The 15110-nt window shown below is 32.8% G+C and overlaps 8 non-coding genes across 8 annotated transcripts; 6 read left to right on the forward strand and 2 right to left on the reverse strand.

Moving 5' to 3' along the window:
• Nucleotides 1–161: 161 nt before the first annotated feature.
• LOC146541708 (5S ribosomal RNA) lies at nt 162–280 on the reverse strand. Its single transcript, XR_014878703.1, has one exon. It is a non-coding gene; the product is annotated as a 5S ribosomal RNA (ribosomal RNA).
• Nucleotides 281–1223: 943 nt separating this feature from the next.
• Nucleotides 1224–1305, forward strand: TRNAS-AGA (transfer RNA serine (anticodon AGA)). The gene has a single exon. It is a non-coding gene; the product is annotated as a tRNA-Ser (tRNA).
• Nucleotides 1306–2091: 786 nt separating this feature from the next.
• Nucleotides 2092–2210, forward strand: LOC146541710 (5S ribosomal RNA). Its single transcript, XR_014878710.1, has one exon. It is a non-coding gene; the product is annotated as a 5S ribosomal RNA (ribosomal RNA).
• A 226-nt stretch (nt 2211–2436) lies between these two features.
• TRNAQ-UUG (transfer RNA glutamine (anticodon UUG)) lies at nt 2437–2508 on the forward strand. The gene has a single exon. It is a non-coding gene; the product is annotated as a tRNA-Gln (tRNA).
• A 520-nt stretch (nt 2509–3028) lies between these two features.
• On the forward strand, nt 3029–3147 carry LOC146541712 (5S ribosomal RNA). Its single transcript, XR_014878708.1, has one exon. It is a non-coding gene; the product is annotated as a 5S ribosomal RNA (ribosomal RNA).
• A 2112-nt stretch (nt 3148–5259) lies between these two features.
• Nucleotides 5260–5331, forward strand: TRNAQ-CUG (transfer RNA glutamine (anticodon CUG)). Its single transcript has one exon. It is a non-coding gene; the product is annotated as a tRNA-Gln (tRNA).
• A 639-nt stretch (nt 5332–5970) lies between these two features.
• Nucleotides 5971–6042, reverse strand: TRNAQ-UUG (transfer RNA glutamine (anticodon UUG)). The gene has a single exon. It is a non-coding gene; the product is annotated as a tRNA-Gln (tRNA).
• Nucleotides 6043–14041: 7999 nt separating this feature from the next.
• TRNAQ-UUG (transfer RNA glutamine (anticodon UUG)) lies at nt 14042–14113 on the forward strand. The gene has a single exon. It is a non-coding gene; the product is annotated as a tRNA-Gln (tRNA).
• Nucleotides 14114–15110: the final 997 nt, after the last annotated feature.

Raw genomic sequence — 15110 nt, forward strand, 5'->3', positions numbered from 1 at the left:
AATAAGATTTTTTGGTTTGTAACATATCTTAGAAACGTATAAAACAGAAACCACTTCTGTATCATACACAGTATACAAATACTGACCGCTTATAATGTGATTAAATTCCAACGTTACCTCCATTGGAAGACATAAAGAACTTGAAAAAAAAATGCAAAAGAAGCCAACGGCACGCGGTGTTCCCAGGCGGTCACCCATCCAAGTACTGACCGCGCCCGACGTTGCTTAACTTCGGTGATCGGACGAGAACCGGTGTGTTCAACGTGGTATGGACGTTGGCGAGTGCATTTTATAAAATATAATTCAGTTGTCTCGTAGTAGTAGTATGTATTACGTATATTTTTTAGGTTCACGCTGTAAGCAAAGGGAACCTGGGAACACTCCGTTCCCATTAGACATTTCCATTGCCCACATTCCGCTGAATTCTTGAAGTAATGCATGTTAGCGAAAGTTAACGCTGCGCTTAGTTTTGTAACCAGGGCGAGGAAATGAAAATATTAAATATTTCGTTACTCCGAGAGGGAATCAAACCCACAACCGTTGCGCTTACAGCTGCATGCTTGTGCCCATGCCATGCCCATGCCCATGCGACATCAAGGCAGATTGTGTTCTGATGTCGTATGGACGATGGTGATAGCTTATTACTCGACTACGAGTAAAGAAGGGTAATGTGTTTATCAGTTTAACCAATTTTTAAGGTAATCGTTCAAGACGAGAAGCAACGGTTCGTGAAGGACTGACGTAAGCTTTTCAATTTTCAATTTTTCATTTTTTTTAATGTGGGGGTTAATAATATAAACTCAACAGGTTGTGGGCTCAATTTCCACTTGAGTAAATTAAATATTTAATATCTACATTTCTTCACTCTGGTGTTGAGGCAAAGCGCGGCGTTGAGTTTCGCCACTCAAACACACAATGCCTCTAGAATTCTGCGGAAAATGGGAAACGGAGTTTCTTAACACTAGCTTCTCTCTGCTTACTCTGCTTTCCGCGGGATACCATGTGAACCTGAAGAAATATATGAACTCATGTCAAAGTATTTCTAGCTGTCATCTATTTATACTAAGATACAACTCTGAACTACCAATTTGTGTTCAATAAAAAGTTTAATGCTAGTTTACATTCCGTTTTCTTTTGTAGGCCAAGAGCTTAAAATAGAAAGTAGTAATTTATAGATATAAACTCATATGAAGAAATGTGTGTTTTAAAGTATTATATGTGTGGCAGTCGTGGCCGAGCGGTTAAGGCGTCTGACTAGAAATCAGATTCCCTCTGGGAGCGTAGGTTCGAATCCTACCGACTGCGGATTTTTTTGAATCTGAGCGTAATTTGTAAATGTTTATATTTTACTATCCATTCTTATTTAGATAATTCTTATTTTGATAGCAATTGTGAGTTATATTTTTTTACTTTCTTTATATTCAATATTCATTCAGTTATTGTGCCTTTACGTTGAGTTCCATTCACTCAACATGCACTGTTTCAAAAATAGGGCGGTGAGTGGGGAACGGGGTGTCTCAACACTATGTTTCCTCTAGCTTACCCTGCTGTATGTGAAATGCAACGTGAAGCCAATAATATATAAGTTAAATTAATGACGAGAAAAAGTATGTTTTAAAGATGGGTCGCCTAAACTTTTTTTTTCATTTGCCCATGCTGGACATTTGCTCTGTACTTTTTATTAAGAATGAGTTCTTCATATTATATGTGATTATTTATAAGCTTAATTTTTCAAGCATATAGAAGGGTACAGCTACCCTGGGGGTACCCCTGGGGACCTAGTGTTAAGACACTCCGTTCCCATTAGGCACTTTCCGTTCTCTATATTCCGTCAAGTTATAGTGTCAGTGTGTGTTGAGTGGCAAAACTCAACGTGATAATTTTCTTTTTCTCATTTTCTCGAGTGGGAATCGAACCACAATCTATTGCGTTTACATTCGCACGCTTGTACTCTTGCGCGACGACTGGCCTCATATCAAGTTTTTGTTTTATTTATTAGATTTTTTACCTACTTTAATTTATAAAATAATAAAATAAGTCGCAATTTTTAAAATTAAGTTGCTAGTATTATTTTCTATGAAATATGCGAATGCCAACGTCCATACCACGTTGAACACACCGGTTCTCGTCCGATCACCGAAGTTAAGCAACGTCGGGCACGGTCAGTACTTGGATGGGTGACCGCCTGGGAACACCACGTGCCGTTGGCTTCTTTTGCATTTTTTTTCAAGTTCTTTATGTCTTTGAATGGAAGTAATGTTGAAAGTTAGTCACATTATAAGCGGTCAGTATTTGGATACTTTGTATGAGACAGAAGTGGTTTCTGTTTTGTACGTTTCTAAGATATGTTACAAACCAAAAAATCTTATTTGAACAAGTGTTCAATAACAATAATTAGGAAACTACACTTAATGAAATAATTTATTAACAATGTGTGGTTCCATGGTGTAATGGTGAGCACTCTGGACTTTGAATCCAGCGATCCGAGTTCAAATCTCGGTGGAACCTAACTTTTTAAACATATAATTTTTATTACGAATTTTAGTTCAGTCCTTTTTATCACAAAGTAAATATAGTTCGTTTTAACCATACATTTAGTACCCGTATTGTCATTCAATGTAAGAAAATCTTGAAATGCCTATCGGGAAATCATTTCTAAGCAGTATACTCATTGCAACAACACCGAGAACGCAGAGCTTGAAGTTCCAGATCTTGAATTTTATTATGATGAATGCACAACTGGGCTGTCTTCATAGACTGATTCATATCTCTCATTTTTCTGTTAATGAATTCATAAAAATGCATTACTTACCATCGAACTTCTCTCATTTTACATTTATGTTTTTGATGCAGTGTGAGTGCAAAACTCTTCCGTTACTAACTGTGTGTGCGTGTGTGACATACACCGCAAAAAAAAATTCACTCAGAAAATTGAAATTTTCTATGATGATATGTTAGGGAGTGTAAGAAAGCTTTAAGAGAGATGTTCTAGGAACATATTTAAAAGGAGCTTTTAGAGAAAGCTTTCGCCAACGTCCATACCACGTTGAACATACCGGTTCTCGTCCGATCACCGAAGTTAAGCAACGTCGGGCGCGGTCAGTACTTGGATGGGTGACCGCCTGGGAACACCGCGTGCCGTTGGCTTTTTTGCCTTGTTTTTTATAGCTTTATCAGTGGTCTTATATGTCTTTGCCAAATTAACATTTTGTAAAAGTCGTTTAACCATCAGTTTTTGTCAACATGACGCAAATATGATGGAAAATAAAAAATATATAATAGAAAAAAATATTGTACTGTATATGTAGGTACATATAGCGGGATTCTGCCTGGGTTGCTCTCTTTCCATACATTTTTCGAGAAATTGATTGAAAAGTGACAGAACTCAACTCAAGACATCAGGTCAACCAGTTTGGTAGCAAGATGCCAGAACGAGGAAATGAAAATAAGTCACTCCTCCGAGTTGGTATCAAACCCGCAACGGTCGCACTGACAGTCAGACATTTCACATAAATCAAATTTTAATCTACCATTAATGTTCATAGACCTACCTATTTATAGCAATTAAAATCTATATATTGTTGCTAGTATTCTTCACTTCTATAAATATTTAACACTTTCTGTTGTACAGTTTGTCTCTACTTACACCACCCCTTAAAACTTAGATTTTAAAGAAAAAAAAACGACAAAACGGCGAAGGGTGAAAACAGAATGTAGTCAGGTCCGAACCATTTGTCGTCGTAGATTACATTTGAAATGAAAAGTAGGTAGTTTCAGAAGTTTTTTCATACCGTCGCTCGTAAATACCTGTCAACCCGTTGACTGATTTGCATGCTTTATTCCCTCACTTTTACTTACTTGGGGTAAATTATTTTTCACTGTAACTAATGATTGGGTGACAGTTTGTACACTTTGTTAGATTCTGTGCTTTTATGATTTTCTCTGTAAGTTATTTATATGTGCCCAGATACAAATATTTTTTTCTATTTGTCTAGGTACAACTTCACGCTGTAATGCGCATACAGCAGGGTAGGTAGAGGGAACCTAGAGTTAAGACACTCCGTTCTCCACTTTCCGCCTAATTTTTCGAGGCATTGTGTGTTGAGTGCTAGAACTCAACGCTGGGTTTTTATCCTAGCGCTAGAGATATAAGCTATGAAAATAATAAAAAATAACAATTCATTCCTTCGAGTGGGGATCGAACCCACAACCATCGTGTTACAGTCACACACTTGTGCTTTGCGCCATGATGTCCTCACATTTGCTTATTATACGGAAAATCTTCTTATTTCTCATAACTTTTGATACAAAATTTTTAAAATCTATTAATCGCTATAGGCGCCAGAACCAATACAAAAACATTGCAATACTAAAATACCTAAATATAATAAGCCATGACACGTTTAACATAAATATCAAATCGAACAAAACTTATATAATACTTGGATATTCCACCTAAGAATATCAGACCGGCCGTCACGTTGGATACCTTTCTGGGCATCGCATTAAATATTGACAAAATAAAATTTAGAATTTGGACGTGAGCGTTAAGGCGTCCGGGAGCCGCCAAGGAGCCATTTCCTACCAAAATGTTTCCAATAAATATATTATCAAGTTACAATACTCTAGCGTATTCGACACTTGCGAAAAAATGTATATTTATTCATAATATTTTGAATGTTTTCGTAGGTATGGATGTGTGGAGGTGGGCTGTACGTCAGGCAAGGGGTATGTCCGTTTTAGTTCTGTTATGACATTTAGTGCCCTTCCCTTGAAATGGTGAATCTATTATGTAAAGTGGTTGTGTAAATTTTTATTTTGGTTGCAAGTTGCGGGTTCGATTTTAAACTAAAAAGTTGTGTTTCTTTAGATTCTTACCCTATTGCGTTTATAGCATATAGGTACCTATTGTCATGATATTCTCTTTTCCAATTCTCACCAAATTTTCGAGATATTGATATTCGAGAAACGTGCGTGGTGGAAATCAACGCCGAAACTTGTCTCGTTATTAGAGTGGGCAAAAGAAAATAAAATTAATTTCTCCAAATTGTAATCGAACCCACAACTATCGCGATTTTAGTGAGGTGAAGTCCCATTGCTCCACGATCCGTATAAAAAAATATGTAGGGCTTAATTAAACCTATGGGTCTTTTACTACTACGAGTATATGATCTACATAATAATATTATATATGTATTATATACACAAAATCTTGTATTCGTAAGCTTATGTATCTCTTTTAACAATTATTATCCAACTGGTTCCATGGTGTAATGGTTAGCACTCTGGACTCTGAATCCAGCGATCCGAGTTCAAATCTCGGTGGAACCTGACTTTTTGTTGCAAATTGCTTTTCAATTTTTTCAGTATATTTATATAATTATAATAAAATAAGCAACGCTATGTGGTATCTCGAGAAAACCTATCATGTTTTCTTGGCACTTCACGCGCCGGTCTGGAGCACTACGTCGGAAGCTTCTTTCCTTGCCTTGCTATGGCTGATCCTGAAGTTACATCCAAGGAAGCGATGACTGGATGCGAAGATGCAGGACATCGAAGCCAATAAACTAACCGCCGAGGATATTGAAAACCGTGCAAAGTGAAGTAGGTTGAGTTGATAACTCGGAAGGTAGCTCTTGGCAACAAAATCCATGACTAATGCCAAAGTAAAAAAAAACGTAATGAATACATTCGTTTTATATTGTAATAATTTTTAACAGTATTTGTATGGTATTTCCCACCATACTATGAAAAAGTTTGAGCAATGAATGCAACTTCTGAAAAATATTTTTTTAAATAATAGGTAATATTTATGGTTTTTTATTATAATAAATAATAATTTAATATAATCCATCTGGAAATTACATGATTATGCTATAAATTCTAAAAGTTAATACCTAGTTTGTAAGTAAATTACATTAGTTAAGTAATAAAAATATTTGTCTTTTTATGTATACTTTTTATAAAAATAGGTTCCACCGAGATTTGAACTCGGATCGCTGGATTCAAAGTCCAGAGTGCTAACCATTACACCATGGAACCGGATACTTTTGAAGAATATTTTAATAATTACATTTCAATAATTAGGAAAAGAAGGCTGTTAATAGTTCAAGTAAGACATTAATTTATAGACATGTGTTTTATTGAAATGGAAGCGTCATCGCAGCAACAAAAACGATGATTGTTGGTTCGATTAACCTTTAACTATGGACGTGATTTTTTTATAACACACATATGGACGTCGGGTCTGTCAGACCAGTGGATTTATTGGTCATATTCCGTCTGTTTTTTAAAGGAAGAAGACAATTTTATGTTTTAGTTTACATGAATAGCCTCAAATCAAACAAAATCAATATAAATAAAATCGCTTTTTATTAAACTTTACGCATCACAACGATTTAAGTAACTTAAAGTCACAATTTCAGTCTTTGGCCACATGGGATGACTCTTAAGAAAATAATACTATAAAAAAAAGACAGATAATAAAATAAATATTTTTTTAACAAAATATAAAGTCTAACAAATAAAAAAAATAAAGAAATTACGTCTTATGTTATAAAATAAAAATTTTGACAACACCTCAAGATAAGGTATTATTGAACATCGATACACAATGGCTTTCAACATTGTTGGCTAACAGGACGATTGCAGTCAACATAAGTATGTGTTGTCTTTCTATATATCTTTTGGGGGCAAAGTGTACATGTTTTTCAAGAACCCAAAACTATTTTTTTAGCTTCATGTTCAATAAATGATAGATCAGATCGCGAAACGCGAGTCAAAGTCATTTTCAATTCTTAGAGTAGTTTAGTACACGAAACGCGTCTTTTTATTTGATAAAGTGCTATTTTCTTTATAAAATGTCGTCGTCCAATTCTTTTGTTTGATGTTGATTATAAAGTACCGATATTTTTGTCCCTGACGTGCTAGGTCGATCATTTTTTTCCATTTTATCATAAAAACTAAAAAAATTGAATCTTTTTTAGGTAAATAATATTTATATTACTAAAATATATAACAAACAATGCAAAATAATATATGATATATAACAATAAAAGCATTTGAATACAAATAATACAATTAAAATATTAAAGTATATTTTGTAATATTATGAAAATATATGGCGTTTTGAAATCATTCATGTATGGGAAACATGGACGTCGGGTCTGACAGACCCAGGCCGCGTTTAGAAAGTTAAATACTCACGTGTTTTGAACCCAGAGACACAACCACTGCTATCTACATTCATTTTGTCACTAATACGAAAGGTACTGAGAGACTCAGTGGCGGAGGTCACCGAGAAGTGGCCGATTTGTAGAATTCGTAGAACTGTCTGGTCTGTCAGACCCGACGTCCATACTTAAAGGTTAACATTAGGTGGAGCTAATTATTTTGTATTTCTTCGCTCTAGTAACAAGACTAAGCGCGGCGTTAAGTTCCACCACTTAACACACTATATCACGAAAATTGCAAATATGTAAAGTTTTTAAAGTAGCGAACGTGTAAAGTGACAGACATCTACATTTAATTCTACATCAATTTTGCAATACGTAGTGATGCATAATAAGAAATTATTTTAAATACGTTTCTTCCCGTCCTTACAATATTTAGTAGGATGGCTTGATAAATTGCTACATGGTCACTAAATAAATGAAATATCATACGAATGTGTACGAGGTCTTATAGCTGGTGAAATATTCACTGAGCGACCAGAAACCGTGTAGCTTTTAAAAGCTTTCAATTCAATATTTAAACTTTCACCTTTTTATAGAATATCTAGGTTTTATAATTTAGGTAAATACAATACACGGAAATCCGTGTATTGTATTTTTATTGCTAGTGTTAAGTAAGTGTTTAAAATGTTGCGATAATATAATAATTAATACACCTATTCCTATATTTTTTAGGCTTCAAACTTTTTCCGCAAATAGCAGGTTATGTGGAAAGAATCTATTGTTAAGAAACTCAATTCTCTACTCTCCCTCTGACGCAGTGTCTCCAACACTGCGTATTAAGTGATGGAAATCAAAGTCGTTGCACTCTGTCTACGAAGTGAATTGAAAATCGAATTTACAATTATTAGATTTGCATTACAAACACTGCGGCACTGCGCAACTATGGTTCTTTTTTTCTCATAGAAAGAAGAAATAATATAAATAAATTATTTTTAACTTTTCCATGTAAATCGCTAATATTTCTAAACAAATTTCAGACAGTGATAGTATTGTAATGTTGAGGCGAGAGCGAAATTGAAGCATCCAGGACACCTCCTGGGAAATTTACTATCAATATGTTGTTGGCTGTCACTCTGCAAGATGAAGCCTTCTCATCCAATATCGAAAATCTTAATCCAATACGCCGCGACAGCGAATGATTTATACTGGGAAGCGATGCCTGATCGGAGCTGTACCGTGTCGCTTTTACTGTTAGATATATTTTTTATATTATTTTTAGGGAAAATTTAAAATATATATTTATTTCATATTACATTGTGCGTAGTAAAAGCGACGGTTGTGATTTCGATTCCCACTTGTGGAAATCGAAATATTTAATATTTTCATTAATTAGCCCTCAAGAATTAGGTGGAAGGTGAGAAACGAAGAGTCTTAACACTAAGAAGCATTACACCTTCTGCCCACTCTGCTACATGCAAGATACAGTGGAAAATTTAAAAGAAAAATCACATTGTTTGGATATAACACGTTGTGGATTTGATCTACTTAGGGATTGTGTGGGTATCTTTTTGTGGAAGTTGTAAATGTAACAACTTCTATAATTAGTACCCCTAATAATTTTGACCATATATGAAAAATCAAAATAATAATTACAGGAGCAGGATAATAGTGATATATCATCGATTTATTAATTAGAAATCTTCAATTGTTTCAAACAAGAATTAAATGTTATATTCTTATTTTAAATTTCATTGATTGCTTAAAATATATTTTCCATAATTTAAAATAAAAATACATTAAGCAATGAATTAAAGAAATATATATTTAAATACTCTTATATAAGCTAGGTGCTACCTCGCAACATTTTAGCGCCCCAACCCGTCAGTAATCCACTCCGCTGCGAGAACACCTGCGCGCAATCACATAATGATCGCTGAAAGGGATTTTTTGTCTCATGTTACAGTTTCAGCTTCGACTCTCGATAAATTGATGAAAAATAATATATTTTAGGTAAAATATAGTATGTTAAAGGAAAAAAGGTCGACATTTTAAGAAGAGTGTAGAACGGAGAAGTTGGAAACGGAATGTCTTAACTCAAGGTTCCCTCTACTTACCCTGCTGTGAGCGAGATACAGTGTGAGGCTAATTTAAAATGTTTTAGAGGAGTCTGTCTGTATATAATACTTAATGGAGGGAAAGCCACTATTACACATTATGAAAAAGATAATTATTTATCGTTTCTTATATTTTACTATTCCATTCTTTGTAAAAACAAAATGTGAGAATTCGATTCGATTTTTCGAAAAATCGATTCTTATCGTAATCAATTAGTGCTATTTACACTAACTAATTAAAAATAAACATACAGATTGATCGCGACACAAGTATTTTATCCTCGTTCCTCTCGTTCCTCTATAGAGAATATTTGAAATATAACCGGCAACTAGGAGTTCAATTAACAGTACCGTTATTAATGGGTCGTTCCGACTCCGATTAAACTCAATCCGGGAGCCGCGGGGTTGATGCTGTCGTGAAAATTTAAAATTATCTTGATTTTATTTGTTTTTTTTATTAATTATGTGAAAAATAATAATAATAATGATATTGTAAGTTATTTAGAATAAAGTAGCGTGAAGTGACACTGAGGCTCACAGGTGCTACACTTTTTAAATTATTTAATATTTTCGTTTTTTCGTTGTGGTAACGAGGCGAAGCGCGGCGTTGAGTTCCACCATTTAACATGCCATACCTCCAGAATTTGGCAAAAACTTCGGAATGGAAGTATCTTAATCTTGCAAAGTGTGGAATACAGCGTGAAGCTAAAAAAAAAAAAAAGTAAAAATAATATTTTAATTAAATTTATATGAATATTTGTAATTTTCTAATAATCGCATTTTATTTAAGCGAAAGAATTATTAAACAACCAGCTTAAATTTCAAATTTGGTTATAAAATAGTGAATGTAAGTCATATTGAAGTGTGTAAATAAAAAAATAAAAAAATCATATAATTTTGTTATAAATTATTGAAATTAAAGTTGTTTAAACATACTTATTCACTTTAAATTAAGCATGAAGCAATATAATTTTATAATTAATATTTGTGTTGAATTTAAATAATTTGTCTATTATAAAAGACTAACTTTGGGTATATATTTATACACCTGTACAAACATTTAGTCAATTCAAGTTTTGAGCTATAACAAGAAAGAACGCAATAAGTGCCTGTTATAAAGGTGTTAATTTTCTGTTTAAACATGTTTTGTTTCTATTATTTTAGCTTCACGCTGTATCCCGCATAAAACAGGGAATTCCGAGGGAACCTAGTACCTAACTTCTTAGATGTTGAGTTTTGAGTAGTGGAATTCGATACTTGTGAATTTGATATTATATACGGCTATGTATCCTACTATATAATATTATTATTTAAATTGTTAAAATTTTGTTCACGAAGAAGAAGAAGAAGAAAGAGATTTTATAAAATTTGGCTATAATATAAAAATATTGATTAAGCGGTCGAATCCGCGTTCTTAAAAAAAATTGAAATACTTTTTAATTTTATAAAATTAAAAAAAAAAGCTGAATTAATCTAAAATAAATAAAACAAGCAAACAATTCGACAGCGCCGGCCCTACGGAGGCACGCACTAATTACAAACGAGAATCCAATGCAATAAATCACGGACATAATATAACGCAGTCACAGGAATGTATGCCCCAAATCCACGGTACATTTTGTATTTCACCCATTATTGCTATAGATAGGACCTGGTCTGTATGTGGTGGGGATTTTTTTTTCTAAAGCAAAATCTCGTGGTTTTCCGTTCCCATAGGAATTTATAGATCTCTGCTGCTTCTCTCCATACTTCTTAATTTACCTTTTTTATCACATATTTAGCAGGGTAGGCAGAGGGAACCAAGTGTCAATACACTGCGTTCCCATTAAGACACTACTAAAAATAAAGACAATGAAGAACAATTTACTAAGAAAAAATATGCAATAAATTACCTAATATTATTATGTAATTTCTAATTAATTCAAAATATTTTTAAAGCTCATTAAGCCCAAGTCGTTAGCGGTTACTTCAGACGCAACGAGAATCACCCAACCGCGTGTTGACTTTAACTTATTAGTTTTTTTTTTATAACTTCGCAGCAATTTTTAAGATGTTTGTGCAAAATCTCAGATATTTTTTTAATTTCCATTCCCATTAAGACACTTCCGTTCCTCACTTTCCGCTAAGTTCTTGAGACATCGCGTGTTGAATGGCGGAACTCAACGCCGAATTATTTTATTTTAGCTTCACGCTGTATCACGCAGGGTAGGCGGGGAACCTAGTATTAAGACACTCCTTCCGAATAGCTATAATTTATAATTTACCCCAACCCCTATCACCTAAAGGGGTTTACCTAAACTGCACAATTCATCAAGTGCCGTGCGTTTAGTTACAATTAATGTAATCCAACTGTCGCGTTGCGGTGATTAATATATCAGATACAATAGAAAACTAATTAAATACTCATCTTGTTGTTTTCGATTGTTCTTAGTCATAAAGGAAGATATTTAAATATCTGTCTCAAAGTATTTTAGACTCTAAATCAAATCTAATCAGCTTTAACACTGTATCCCGCACTCAGCAGGGTAGGCAGAGGGAAGCTAAATAAATATTTCACTTCCCCGAGTGGGAAGGATTGAACCCTCAACCGTCGCATTCCAGTCACACCCTTGTGCCGCTGCGCCACAACGGCCTGAACATAAGAAAAGAAAATATATAAATATTTTAAATAATAATATTCGCTCCAACGATATACGATCCCACAAACATCATAATTATATAATCAGATACAATTTTTTATCTTCAAAGCTATGACAATTCATAAAAAAATATATTCATATTTTATTTTTTAATAACTTTGTTATAATTTTATTTTATTTTTTAAAAATATTAATGTTTTAAAAAATGAATTATTTATATTTTTCAGTTTTTTTTGACGGGTTTATTTTAATTTATTATTCGCTCCCTTGTATATTTTTCATCTTTATTTTTTTTCACGCATTTCCCTGCGTTCTGCGGGTTAGGTTAATTCTGTATCTTTCAAGAAGTATATTATTTCACTACTTATTTCACTTAGCACTCATTTAATTCTAGACTCTACATTACCCTAAAATTAACACTAAAATGACAAAACACAATTTGTAATTGGAACTCCATTAGCACACTTGTGCTGTTATCCCATTTGTTTTCCACAGCCCGACCTAATCCCGGTCTTGTATCGGGATAATCCGGGATCAGGAATCATGACACTATTGTTGTAAGTGTGAAACCGACGTAAATAGGCCTACGTTTGGTGCCCTACTGTTATATTATCATATTGTTGGTTATTGGAATTTTCGATTTTATTATAGTGGTATAGAGTTCAAATTCAGTTGATTATTGTGATGGCTCTACATCATTGAAACGAATTCGCTTTTGAAAAAACTGCAAATTTGTAGGATATTTGAAATTGAATTTAATTAAGTATGGAATAAGTTGCAATTTTCAGTATAAAAAAATTGTGATATAAGACTGTCTAGGTCTTGATTTCGTTTTGTTTTGGAACAGGGGGATGTTCTTTTGAGTGAATTTTTATTTTAAACGCTCATTGTGGGGGTTAATAACGAGATTATTATTTGTATTTGGGGAGGATTGCTCAAATATTGCCATTGTCGGTTAAATGAAATGGTAAATTTGTTCTTGTTGCCGTATGTCTATGTTTTAATTGGTATTGTTATTTAAGTCACCTGCTTTATGTTTTGTATAACGAAATTAAGATTTTCTTTTGTTTCAGTAGGCAGAGGGAACCTAATGTTTAGTATTTTTTCATTTAAACCACATATTGTATGCAATTTCATAGTTATCAGAACTGAAATCATAATTTAAATTTCAATTCAATTGGATACTAGGAAGTAGATACACTGAGCTTCCCAGATTTCACATACACTAACATATTCCCTAACACCAGAAGTTAAATAAAAGCTTGAATCTACAGTAAAACATGAATTGTGATCCAATAAAATAGTATCAAATTATCAATAATTTATTGTGAATTTCCTCGAGGGGGGGGGAATATCAAAATAAATTTTAATTCCTCCTTTTCTAGGGAAATAAAATGCGACGTTGAGTTACGTTACAGATAAACAAACATTATCCTTGCAGTATTTAATATTAAAACAAATAATAAAATTAAGGAATTGTAAAATGCAACTAGTATTATGCAAGCACTAAAACTTATGGACCATAATATAAACGACGACGTTTACGGCTTAACCTACGCCTAACGTCTATGTTTACTGTATATGACACGGCTACGATATTTAAATTAAAAAAATAAAATTATCGTAATAAAAAAAAAACACAAATCTATTATTTAATAAAAAATATATAGATAATAATTTGTTTTTTTTTATTCGTCAAATTAACGTAGAACTAGAACAGCCTATTGTTACGTAGAGTGGTATGATTCTAGTAGAATATCCAAAAAATAATTTTATAAGTTTTATTCTACAATTTGTTAGTCTCTTAAATACATGTTAAAATATTTTCTTATCTCATAGTCTACGAGGATTTTCAAATAAATTAAGACAGTTAAAATAAAAATATTAGTCTCATTAGATCCTAAAAAGATCGACTTTAATATATAGGTAATTTTACTATAATTAGTTTACGATTAATTGTTTACACTTATCTCTCCTGATTATAAAAACAATAGAAAGGAAGTGACGCTAATATACGCATGTTAAGGATTTAGAAAGTTGTATGGACAGCTTTGCTACAGTACAATAATAATAAATAGTTATCTGTTGATTATATTTAAAATGTAATATAACAGGTTCCATGGTGTAATGGTTAGCACTCTGGACTTTGAATCCAGCGATCCGAGTTCAAATCTCGGTGGAACCTAGTATTTTTAAAATCAGTAACTTTTTCATATGGGATTGCTTAAAATTTCAAATTAAGTTGTTACTGCAGTATTTTTTAATTTCTTTTTTCTGCCTAGTTCAGCAGCCTTTTTTCAGTCTTTAGTATACTTCTCAAAATACAAAAAAAAAAATTGAACTTTAAAAAAGAAAATACACCAATAATCGTATCGTACCCTTATCAAACGCTATAAGGGACCTATCCTGTACCCGTTCGATAATTATCGGCAATACACGTTGACGACACTCGCGGGCGTTATAAGACGTACGCTTTATGCCATGTAAATATATTATTGGGAAGTGCTACTATCTTTAGTGTACGCCGTTTGTTTAGTATGTAAATTGTTATATTTATTCGTATTGGTATTTGAATTTTGTTATTGCTTAGTTGTTTTTAATATTTTCTTTGAAAGATGGCTAGGAAGTAGAGAGAGGAGTGTTTTATTGCGAGGTTCTTTTCTGATAATTTGTTATACATGATCGATAAAAAAATATACTTAATAAAGAAACTGATTAAATTAAATAGGGAATACTGTCTCAACACTATCCTTCTATTAGCGAGATAAACCTTGAAGCCAAAATATAATAAAAAAATATATAAATTTAATCGTTTAATCATATATTTTTTATTTTATTTTATTAACCCATATAGACCCGCCGTGCCCAAATGGGTACACCTACAATAATACCCTTGTTTTTTTATATTTTTATTTTTACGCAGTTTATGTCTAGAATTGTAAAGATAACTAGTATATCCTTATGTTGTAGCAGTAAAATCCAATTAATTTTTTTTTACAATTGTTCATTTCGTGCCTTTTGTAAAGCTGTTTCACGAAATCTGTGAAGGCAAAATGTAAGTATTTTTATTTTTAAATTTTTCTTCTAACTACATTTGTTTTGGTACAAAACATACTTAAGTACTTAGTATTCTATGTAATATAATTACATTTGATTAGAAAAGAAGAGTCGTAATAGGACAA

The sequence above is a fragment of the Heliconius melpomene genome, chromosome 1 (genome assembly GCF_056956725.1).
Source record: "Heliconius melpomene rosina isolate 202511_hmr_F chromosome 1, ASM5695672v1, whole genome shotgun sequence".
Lineage (NCBI taxonomy): Eukaryota > Metazoa > Arthropoda > Insecta > Lepidoptera > Nymphalidae > Heliconius > Heliconius melpomene.